This window comes from Corapipo altera, unplaced genomic scaffold (genome assembly GCF_003945725.1).
Source record: "Corapipo altera isolate COAL_440 unplaced genomic scaffold, ASM394572v1 44, whole genome shotgun sequence".
NCBI lineage: Eukaryota > Metazoa > Chordata > Aves > Passeriformes > Pipridae > Corapipo > Corapipo altera.
In genome coordinates, this window is record NW_020884880.1 from 647,208 (window position 1) to 659,455 (window position 12,248).

Sequence of the window (12,248 nt, forward strand, 5' to 3'; positions counted from 1 at the left end):
GGACTCTTTACATCTCAGTAACAATACGATGTAGTCCCCCCATGTGATTTTCCATTTAAATGCTTCGACTTCAAAACAATGTTTAAAGAAGATAGAAAGGCAGAAAAAAAGATATTGCACTGAGTACTTAGACATAAGTCTTTTGTTTGTCTTCCAGCGAAAACAGATTTTATTCAAAGAATTATGGCTTTAATCTCTAAATATGGTTTTATAAAATTATATTTGTGATCCATTTTCTTATCAATTATTTCATTCAGTTGTTTCCATAGGAAGTCCTGAGTTCTGGACCAAGCAGTTGGCATACCAGCCACTGCCTTCCCTGTCATCAGAGGCTGCAAAATCTTATGATGACAATATGGCCTTGTTTGCATAAGTGGTTTTTCTGCTATTTTTCTGTTAGATATTATTCTAAAGCAGTATACTCAGACTGACTTTACCTCTCTCTCTTCGTGCTACATACCTTCGTACTTACGGTTATAAAGATACAATGTATGTATGTGTACATATACACATATACATGCATAAAATTTTGACAGATCATCAAAAATCAATACCTACATCCTCATTATCTTCTGTAACACTGTAATGACCCTGGACAATTCTAATATTATTTATATATTTTTGAGTAAAAGTGTCTGAGTATTAAGCAATTCTTATTTCTTTTGGTTGTCTTGTCAGCGTTAGTCTTAATTAATGTTACCAACATCTTTCTTGACACACTAGTCTATAAGAATTTTTCATTGGTATTACCTGCTATTGGAAATTCATTTCTTTCAGTGCAGGACTGGATAAAATGAACTCAGAAAATCTCTCTGAGTGAAAGTCTGTACTCCCATCCAGCTTTGCCTGAGCTCTCTGTTAAGCCTGGTACTTAACAAGGCTGGGGCAGGAGTATGGGAGTCCTGGGACACCCTACAGCCCTGTGCATACATGTCTCATTGGTCCAGCACATACCAACTAACCCACATGAAATCACAGCTTTTTATCTCTGCGGTTTTTTCTTATGACTTTATAAAGCCCTGTGCAGCAGTCACAGGGAGTAACAGAGAAATCTGTGATCTCTCTCATCAAGCATCAAGGTGAACAATGCTTGCTATCACTTGCTCACCGTATTCTGCAACAAAAGTTAGCTGCATCAGAACTGAGTACCTTGGTGCTGTCAAAGCTATCTCAACACTGAAAAGGAAGAGGGTCCTGGTGCAAATTAATTCAAAAGTGATTAAGATATAGATAACCAAGATAGGTTGATGCCTGAAAATGTAATATATGTGGAAGTATGCTGCATGCTAGGCTGACAATAATGTGTAAGTATAGTTTTTTTAACAGGGTTTTTAAGTCATACACATCTTTAAAAGGGAGCCTAGCTTTAGCAGAGGTGTCTTTTTGGTTGACATTATTAAATGGAATCTTTTAATAACTCCAGGTCATGCATTACATTCATCCATTCAGTTGACATCAAAGTAGTTGACATCAATTTTTTGTATAAATAATCCTTAGCAATCAGCAAGGCTTTTAGATGTCAGCAAATGAGAAAATCACAAATCTGTTCCATGTACTGCAATATAATAATTGTGATGATAATAATAACAAAAATAATAGAAATAAGCAGCAAAGAAAAACAAGACTGTATTGCCATCTTGGGGTTTCTGAAAACAAAACAAGTCTTAGTTTTGTTGTCAAAATACATCACATTATCTCATGTGATAAAAAACAAAACAAAACAACAACAAAACCCCAAAAACAACAACCAAAAAACCCCAATCCAAACCAACCAACCAACCAAAAAAACCAACCAACCAAAAAAACCCACAAAAAACCTCCCCACAACATAAATTTTAGTGTTCTTGATGCAGGCAGCGCTGTATAAGTAGGTGAACAGAACTTCCAGCCTACTCTATTTTGCATGCACATACCTGCATTTGGATATATTTCTGGAATGAGAGTCTGATTTAGTGTGTACAGCTGTGGGCACTTACTGTTAAGCCTTTATGGTGCTTGTGGATTTAAACTCTAATTCAGGCAGAGATTTAGCTCCTGTTAAACATCAAAGCTAGCAAATATACTTGCATTTTAGCTAACGTTGCTGCTACACCCAGAAAATGTGCTGATAAGTTAACACAGAGAAAGCTTCAGGAATGAGTGTAATACTGAGATCTTGTTTGTTCATCTTGAGGGTGATTTTTATCCAGCAGCTCCATGTTTATTGGATGAAAATGAAGTCATGTCTTTTGGCTCTAAGGTAAACCTCTATTGCCCAAACAATTTTCATGTGGAGGAAAGGAAACTGGTCTGGCAATATCTGAGGGATTTCACCTTAGGATCTGGGAAATTAGGCAAACACACCAAGAAACCTTCTTCTGGATGAAGTAACATACAAATCAAACAGAAAGTACTATACCAGCTTGAAGGTTCCTCACTATGTGTGGTTGTGTGATCTCTGCTTTTTTACATAAATACATTAGTGGACCCACTGTCCCTCTTGTACTGCCACATGGACAAGGCTGAGGTCCTTCCCTGTAGGCCCTGCTTCTGCACTTTTGCATCAAGACACTGGCCTTTAAAAAGGGTCTGCTTTTTTAAAGCCCAATTTTGCACTTGGGGTCTGTACTCTCTACGGCTTTCTTAGAAAATAATCTAAGTGGCCAAAGACCTCAGAATTTCTTGCTCTCAGTAAGAGGTGCAGTCTTCAGTCATCAGCATTCTGCTCCTGTAATTCATAAAAATCATCTTAGCTTAATGCTTGTTAAGAAATACATGTATACTTGTAACAAAACTTTCACATTCCTCACACCCTTAGGAAGATTAAAAGTAAAAGAAAAGGAATCAAACAACAGAAACAGTAATATGATATTAGATTCCCTCAAACGGCTGGTTTATAAGTGGACTTCAACTGATACAGGAATTTTGTATGTGTGGTAGTTATTTTTTAGATACCAGTGGATTGCTATACTCAAAAGCAACTATCACATCCACAAATTGTTTTCTGGGTGCGATTTGGAGGGTGTAAAATTAGGCCCAGTCCTGAGAACAACGGTGACCTTTCTAAGAGGTATGCCTATAAGCAGTCCCACAAAAATATATAAAATTATTCAAATGCATAAAATGAAGGATGCTCATATGTTTTACAAGAGAAGGGGCTTAGAGATGAAAGTTATTATTATTTATTTTTCCCATTTTCAGAACATTTACCATACATATTTTTAATCAGATTAAACGCGCCTGACACATACATCAGAATATTCCCATTATGATTTGATAAAGTCAGCAGTTTCTCGGATTTTTTTCCACAAATTATTCTTTAATTTCAGTGAACTGCTTGTTTATTTTTTACTTTAGGCAAATTTATTACCAGTTTATATTTTAACTATACCCATTATACAATTATTTAGAATGATCATCTGTGCCAGTATACCATTTGTCAGACACTTCTGCTTCATCACAATATTTATTTTCTCTTGAATTTGGGGAGTTTTGATGCTGAGGAGTTCTTAACTGTTATTTTATTCATTATTCTACCATATACATATCGATTCAATTTTCTCTTCTCTTTCCTTTTAAGCACATCTTTCTCTTCCCTTGGAAATAGTATACTCTTTACATTTCTGGCATAAGTCTTGGGTTTTTTTTTTAAGGTGAAGACCAAAGCTGAAAGCAAAGAATTCATTTCTATAGTCTATCCTATTGTTTCAGTGTCTTTTTGCCTTAAAGACACACTGTTCTCTTGCTCACTGTGAAACCAGTGATTTTCTTATTGTTGCTTATGCCTATGACATTTATTACATTCTCTAATATCTGTAATAGCTTCACACTTTCTTAGCTTTTTATTTTACATTGATTTTTCAGTGTGTGTTCTTGTTCACACTCCCAAAAATTACTTCCACTCTGACTGTAACTGTTCCCAAAGAGCAGGTTTTTGATAATTTCTTGCTGAATAGTTACCCTTTTCTCACACTGCCTATTCCGTAATTAACTTTAAAAGTTTTTCTCACTCTTTCAGAGTTTGTTCATGTGAATAGACTCCTTTTATTTATCCTTTTTGTTTCTAAATTAGTTTTGATTACAAACTAAATTACCCCATGATTTCTACTGGATTGTTAAATACAGAACTAACTGTGACGCATATAATTAAGGTTTCCAAACACTTTGTATTTTAAGAACAAGTTTTCTATGGCTTTCAGCAATTGGGCTGAAATTTTCTTTATGGATCACCAGCTTTAATAAATGACAGTAAAAATACACAGTATTTGCAAAGTAAAGAAGTGATAAGGCGTTGGAATCAATACTGTTCAGGCAGCCTACTCTGATAGTTCCATACATCTGCCCTTTAATAAAATCATTAATCTCAGGTTGCATATTGTTTCACTGAGGAAAACTCCCTGGCTCAGTATTGAAGATGGACTGTAGTTCGGAAATTAACCTATTTTGTGTAGGGGAGGAAGCTATTGGCTGCAAAAGAACTGATGATGTGAAATGAGGGGTAAACAGAAGGAGAAGAGGTGGGTTTAGGAAGCACCTATGGGAATAGGTGTAATGGACAGAAACAGCAAGAACTAAAAGGCATGGAAGTATCACTCAGAAATAAGAAGACAAGAAAGGGAGAAAAAGGGGTTATAAGAGGAAGGACCTGGAGAAATAAGGAGAACACAGCAGGAAATTCTGTGTCAGCCATTTATAGCCACCAATGTCTGTCATTGCATTTAGAGCCAAGAATCTGAGTGAATAGACCACAAGTCTAATTCTGTTAACAAGAATACCACAAATATTATGTTGGCACACGATGTTGTATTGAAAATAATAAAAAGGACTTGCACAACATACGAATGGCTGAGGTCTGAAAAAAACCCCAAAGAATGGATTATGTAATGCTGTTGTTCATCTTTTACCATTTCTAGATAATATAAGACCAAAATTTTTTTGTCCTGAATGCTTCTTTCTGTTATTTAGGCAGAGAGAAATTCTACCTTTCTTAAAACATATTTGCGTCACAGCTGCTGTGCTTCAGAGCACCTGCAATCCAGCATTTTTGAAACGCTGAAGTAGCAGTTCAAGGAAACAATCAGATTGTGTCACATCACAGAAATTAATGTAAATAGCGGTAAACATAAGGCAACACAAGATGACATCAGCACTTAAGCAAAGCAGTGGTGCACAACATATGCACAAAAGCAGGATATAAGCAACAGGATAATTCTGTGGCTTAACTTACTAGAACATTTATTTTGCCAGTTTGAAATTACCTTAAAGTGAATGCTTGCTTTCTAATATTATGCAATATTTTCTTAAATTTTATGAAGGAAGGCTTGTATTTATAGGTCTGCTACACAGAGATGCTTCAATTGCACACTAGAGCAAGTGCCTGTACTAGAGTAGCTCTAGTACAACAGAAGCAGTATTATCAAATGCCACTGAGCACACTACAGTGATTAGGAGTGACTCGAGGTAACAGATCCCAAAGAAATGTCACCAGAAACAATTCTTTATTTTAAACTTACCAATCTCTGCAGATCAGTGCACTTCATAAACACCTGCTAAACCTGCTACCCTACCAATGCTTTGCTGCTTTCTTATTACTCAAGGATAGAGTAAATAAATTGGCAATATTCATCCTCTTTAAATTACACATTATTTAGAATAATGAGATTCATCATTAGCTGTCAAAAAAAAAAATCTCGCAAATAATGCAGAGCTTCTTTTAAATTTATTGTCTTGATAAGCTAAATTTTTAAATGCTAGATGCTATGGAATTACATTTGGTGTTCTTTAGAATGAATGCTAATCAACATGTAAATTAGCAATTTAACCCTCTTTAATTTGGAAAAAGCCCATGGGACACCTAATTTCATAGTTGTTAATGATGGTCCAATGACTGCAGAATATTTCTTAAGCATTTAATTACATAAGGAATTACAGAAGTGTATCAGATTTTGGCATTTTTTACATATAATGTCAGTTAGAGGGAGTGCTTTTCATTAATGCCTGTGTTATTATTCTTTCCATTCTTCTCAGAGGTTACACTTTTTAATTACTAAAGTTTTAAAAGTAATTTTTCAAGCAGGAGGAATGGTTGATGCAGTGCAATGGATGTGTTATTCAAATAAGCAAGGAATCAGAAGGATTAGATTTGTAACAAAAAAAAAGATGATGCCAAACCACAGGCAAATATGAAATTCTGCCTTAAAATTCCTCACCCAGATCATGAAGAAACATATTCTTCTTTAATTATATTTAGACAAAAGGTGCAGTTAATCTGGTGGAAACTCAGCATCTCTGTTTTTCCATTGTTTCAAACTTCGCTTCTGTTTCAAATATGGACAAGGAAGAAAAAATCCCAAACCCAAATTAATTGAAACATTTTCTTATGACTGATTTAACATGGCAACGATAATTGAAATCCAAAAAAAATTTTGAAACAAAAGACTTTCTGAAACATTGCATTCAAATAAAAAATTGATTTTGAGCCAGTCATAATTCTATTTCCTACTGCACAAAAAGTTATTAAAACCAACATATTCCTCTTTGGTTCTGAGTTCTGAAATGCTAATACATGCAGTACATGGGATATTACCTAAATAAATGAGGTAGGTACATAGAACCTAAATATTTACATTTAGATTATTATTATTCCCTATTAACCTTTAGGGCAGTCAGGCTGGAGTTGTGCCTGAGTTGTTTAATGAACAAGATAAATTATATTGGACCTCTGTATTCAGGTGCCATTTCCACTTTTTAAATACCAATTATAAGAACAGAAGAAGCAGAATAAACAGCATGTTTTATACCTACTTCTATGCAAAATGTTACCATTCATGCAAAACCATCTGTTTACTATGAACCAGTAAGAACTGGGCAAGACTGAACACAGATGTACCAGCTTCACACGACTGGAAAATATTATGTAATGTTGTTTATCGGCCACATCTTTTGCACATTTGGTTGGGATCTTCTCGTTAAATCTGTAGATCTGGAATACCTGGTGTCACTTTAGGGTCAGGCTCTACAAATTTTACCTCACAGTGAGGTGATAGGGACAAAGCACTGCTAGATGGTATGATTGCTTTTGTATCTGTTCACAAGTACTTTAATTCATATTTCTGGAATTACTTTTACAATAAACTATTATTAAGCCAGATTAAGGAACCCATTCCGCAGGTTATGAAACATCTGTACATATTTTACCTTGGGCAACTCTGTGACATAATCAGCTTTTTGGAAATACAGAAATTAACTGTGTTAGCAAAATGTTGTCCCCTCAAATATTCAGAGAAAAATTACATTTCACTTGGCTTCTGCATAACTTTTGAACAGTGCTCTCTTGCTCATATCTTTCCCTCATCTGGAAAAATAATAATTCTTCTAATACCACTGACATCCACAAAGTGTATCTGGCACAATAGACATCTGTCCAGAATCTGCATCTATTATGGTTCTGGTCATTTTTGACTGTCTGCACCTTCAAAGCAGTAATTAATATGCAAAAATGTAGCTGAGCAATTGATTTCTGTGGAGCTTTAAGTCAAAGCTAATCAGCTATGTTTGTGTTGGAGGGAGCATACAATGTGCCTTGTATGTCTTTAAGGGGCATTATAGCACAAACAAATATTTAAAAGCAAAACAAAAACATATCTGTGCCTCACCAGGACAGCAATAAAAATGGTGAGATTAGTCATTTATTACCCTTACTTATTTAAATGCATTAATTAGCATCTCTTAACATATCTCTAAAGGAAAACTAAAGGAGGTAAGCCAGATCAATTATCATTTCACAGTTCTTACAATTTTATAATAATTAGGCTCCACCAGAAGCCATTAAAAAGATGAGGTCACTTTATCTTCTCTAATTAAATTGCAGGGGAATATCTAGAGAAATGTAGAGGACATGCATGTGAATACCAAACAAACATACTAAGACAAGCGATGGGACAGTAAAAAAAACCAGAAACAAAAAATACCCAAACCAACCAACAAACAAAAACAAACCTCCCAAAAAACTAAACACTCATTCACTCATTTATCAGGAAATGTTGCTTTTAGAGCAGAATGGTTCCTCAGGAATGTAAGAAGATCAAAACTGGTTTTATTCAGAAGTTTTACTCATTTAGTTTCAATCCAGTTGAAATGGTTCATAAAGATTGAAATTCTTCCCTTCAACAGTGTTACAAAAAGAGCCTTTCAAAATGTCTTGCAAATCATTTAAAAATATCTTTTTAATATTAATTGTAATGTAAACATACATTATGTTTACTATTCTTGAGATACAGAAATTATGAAAATGTTAACTTTAAGGCATTAGGTTGTGTTCCTATTTAGATGCATTGACATCAAGCCACTTGAAATTTTCATTTCTTAAAGAAGTTTTCAGAATTTTACTCCTCCCACTAAGATTGAAAAAATCAAGAAACTCCAATTGTCAAAGTTAATTGCAGAGCAGAAATTCTAAACTTTTAAGTGTGTAAGTATAGAGGAATTGATAGAAACCCACTGCAACCTTGTAGCATACCTTATGCTTGTAGTTAGCATTTCTCAGCTTGTTTTCAACCCTTAGCATGTTGATGGATTTTGAGCACCTCTTCCTTCAAAACAGGCAGTGGAATAAGTATGTTTAAAAGTCACATTCCACTGCTGTGTATTTACACTTCCCATTTAGGATCTGTGGTATTCAGGAAGGCACTAAACCATGCCTAGCTGAAGCGAAAAAACCTATGGCTTTTATTCTGAACCTGCCTTGGATCACAATTTTCTGTTATTTCTAGGAAATGAACGGAATTTTCTCTTATGTAATTCCTTTTTTATTTTTGCACAAGGTACCCTTAAAAGCTAAACCAATAGTACATTGAAAAACAATGGATTTTTTTCAGAAATTAAAATCATAACATATGATCCAATTGTCCTATTTCCTTGTCTCCAGAACAATTTCCAGTATTGGTTTAACTCACCCAGTCCAAAGAATATGAAGCTACTATGACCATACTGTAAGTGTGTTGGTGCATATTTTAAGAGGCTTCTTTTTCCACTTGACACATTTCAGTTGCAATTCCACAATTTAAAAGTTTTAATAGTTTTCTAGAAAATGCTCCCTGAAAAGGGAGAAATGAACATGATGGAATTTTATAATGCTGTAAACAGACTTCTAATTTTTCATGTGGACATGGGCACATTTAATATTCTAAATCTGATCTATCACTCACTGTTTCTGAAATACTTTATGTCACTTCTCAAAATCTTTCCTGTCACTTGACACAAAGAACCTTTTAAACAAGCTTTACTCTACTACTACTCCCAGGAAATTAAAGATCAAATTCAAATTTTCAAATGTGTGTTCCTAGCAACACTTGATACAAGAATGAATACAAATTAACATGATCTGGAACATGGCTAAGAGGGTAACATTAAATGTTGCTTCCCACAACTCCAAAACATATGAGTGGAAAAGAGAAGTAGTAAGGGATTGCTCTTATAAAACTGCATCATGTTCATTTCTCCCTTTTCAAGGAGCAGTTTCTAGAAAACTATTAAAACTTTTAAATTGTGGAATCGCAACTGAAATGTGTCAAGTTGCAGCTTTGTGATATGTTACACACCAGTGGGCTGAACTGCATATCTCGACCTTACGCTTGCTTTTACCTCCCTCTCTTAGTAAAAGCCTCAAGCTTCCTAAGGTTGCAACAGCAAGGGGACAAAATACAAATTACCAGTGGCAAATAAATAATATTTTAAGCATGTGGTAATAAAAAGGGAGCTAGATAGGACTAAAATACCTTTGTCTTTATAAATTGGAAAATTATGTCATCTTTCACTCTTCGCAGTTTGGTCATCTTTTTTCCATGACACACTGAATTTGCTTAGGAAGCACGTTATTGCTTTTATTATTTCAGAAGGAAATGCTGCTTAACTGAGAAGAGAGATGAATAACCAAGTAGAGGGAACAAAGGGCACTAACATCAAAGGAGAAAACACATAATAATAATGCAAGAAAAAAACTGGAGAATAATTAAATAAAATAAAAAAAATAATGAAAATAACCTTTTTAAAAATCAGTAAAATTTACTGAGATGTGTTCTCAGAGGATTGTCTCTGATAATCAAAGGCTAAACCAGGTTATTGCAGGAGTGAATTATTTTGGAAAAAAACAAAAGGGACATCTGCTCATCTTTTCCTGTAAATAAACCAAAGACTGGAACATAAACTGCTACTCCAATCCCATGCATGCAGAAATTAAAATTAACAGATCATCCATCCAAATTTGCTGCTTCTATGGGCCTCCTTTATGGCAAGAATAGCACAAAAATACTTCGTCCACATATGGATCTCTAAAAAGCTGATCTTTAACCTATATGTTATTATTTTAATGATGATCAACACATGGACATATGGAAAAGAAAAAAAAAAGTCAAATAACTGTATTTAGTAAATGCAAATAAAATATTTGCATATATTTGTATAAATAACGAACTGTAACATACACTTCTTTTAGGACTCTAGTTTCATAAACGTCAATGAGCTTGTCAAACAGGCTATGAGGAGGAAATGAAATGGAAAGATGTGAGAAAGACCTAAGAAATTTTAAAGAGCGCTTGGCTGATCGTTTAAGAACCCAAATCCCAGAACTGAAAAAGACCAAATAGGTTATAAACACTAATCTTGTTTAGAAAGAAAGTCAATTCTCTCTGGCTTAAATTCATAATAAAGGAGAAAAAGGAAAAATGAATGGTAAATACTATAAATCACAAGTGAAGAAATTGGAAAAGAAGTGATGAAGGAAGTAAAAAGGGCGAGGTGAGGGCAAGAAAGTTTCTGAAAGTATATTGAGGACATAAAGTATCTTCTGCTCCAAATTGAAATTATTTACTTGTTAGCAGTGATATAAAAAATACTATTCAACACAGATTTCTGTTCTATACTTAGGACAAAGCCAGATGACTTAGTCACATCTATAATGGTTGTGATAATTGTAAAGTACCACTCTACCAATACTTTAGAAGGATCTTTAGCAACATAATCTAGAGCTAAAGATTTTTGTCTCAGCTGGTTCAGGTGACCAGCATTTAAGTATTAGGAAAGAGATGGCCATAAACTTTCCTAATAATTAATGTTGATTTTTAATGGGTCTCAGAGCACTAGAGGAAGAAGCATCAAGCTAGATGATGCCATGCTAGGATTTAGAAAGAATAAATGAGAAAATCTGTCATTCTGACATTAGTACCAGGGAAAATACTGGCATGACTGATATGGGACTCCATAAAATATTGAGGAATGATAATGTAATACATTTCATTTAATGTGGATTATATGAAATAGCTCTTGTCAAAGTAACTCAATTTCATCAATTTATCTGGATGTCCTCTGTCTTGTGTTATCAAAAAGTTTTGATCAGATGATTACAAAATTCCTTTGTGGCCTTTTCTGGTTGACCAAAACTGCAAGGAAATGTAATTTATTAAACCTACTTTAATTTGAGTAGGCATTTTGTTATAGTATTGCTGCTAGATTCCTGGCTACCTTTAACTGTTCTGCTCCAGGAGACTTCAGTTTTCTTTGAGCAAATACAAGAGAAAGAATACTTTGGTACTGAATGACTATTAAAAAAAAATTAAAAAACCCCACAAAAAAAAATTAAAAAACCTCCAACCACTTACACATATTAAAATATTTAATTTTTTTTAGTGATGGACTTGTTCTCTGGTATAACCTTTCAAAATCACTGTATAGTGGTCTGCTGATTCAACTTTCCTCTATGTAAACAAAGCACAGTAATTTGGAAGGGGCTTATCCTTTATGCTTTGTTGTTGTTCCCTCAGCGCTATCATAATTATCAAGAATCAACCAATTATACAGGTAAATCAAATTTAGGCTTTATTCAGGTGTCTGGGATCTTTTTTTCAATGGGTGTACAAAAAGTTAGAGGTGATAACTAAGCATATACATGTAAGTGTTGATTCAACCTTCTCCCTGCTCTTTCCAGAATTCTCTCCATCTCTGCCTTCATTTATTTGTAAAATGATATCTTGGTAAAGGTGAAGTTTCGTAAGAAGTCTAAATCTGTCTATGTAAAATCTATGTCTCAACATTTCTACTATCATTTTTGTTACTCTGAAAGTGTGCTACCAGTATTGAAGAAAGTTTGAAGCCAGGTTTTGAACTCACCTGTAGAATTCTGGGATAGTTCAGACTTGCTCTTTTCATTAAAATGGAGATGATTTTGTATTCTACCTACTACAGTTAGAACAAATCAAAACAAAGTGGTGAGGTGG

At 34.3% G+C, this 12,248-nt stretch overlaps 1 protein-coding gene across 3 annotated transcripts in view; it reads left to right on the forward strand.

The window, feature by feature from the left end:
- Positions 1-12,248, forward strand: part of ZNF804B (zinc finger protein 804B) — a 235,803-nt gene that overhangs the window by 203,779 nt on the left and 19,776 nt on the right. The window contains exon 1 of one of the 3 annotated variants that reach the window (XM_027639292.1): positions 8,964-8,969. The exons of the other annotated variants lie outside the window; for them this stretch is intronic. The gene's annotated coding sequence lies outside the window, so the exon portion shown is untranslated. Of the gene's footprint in view, positions 1-8,963; positions 8,970-12,248 lie in introns of those variants that run through there. 3 annotated transcript variants of the gene reach the window in all.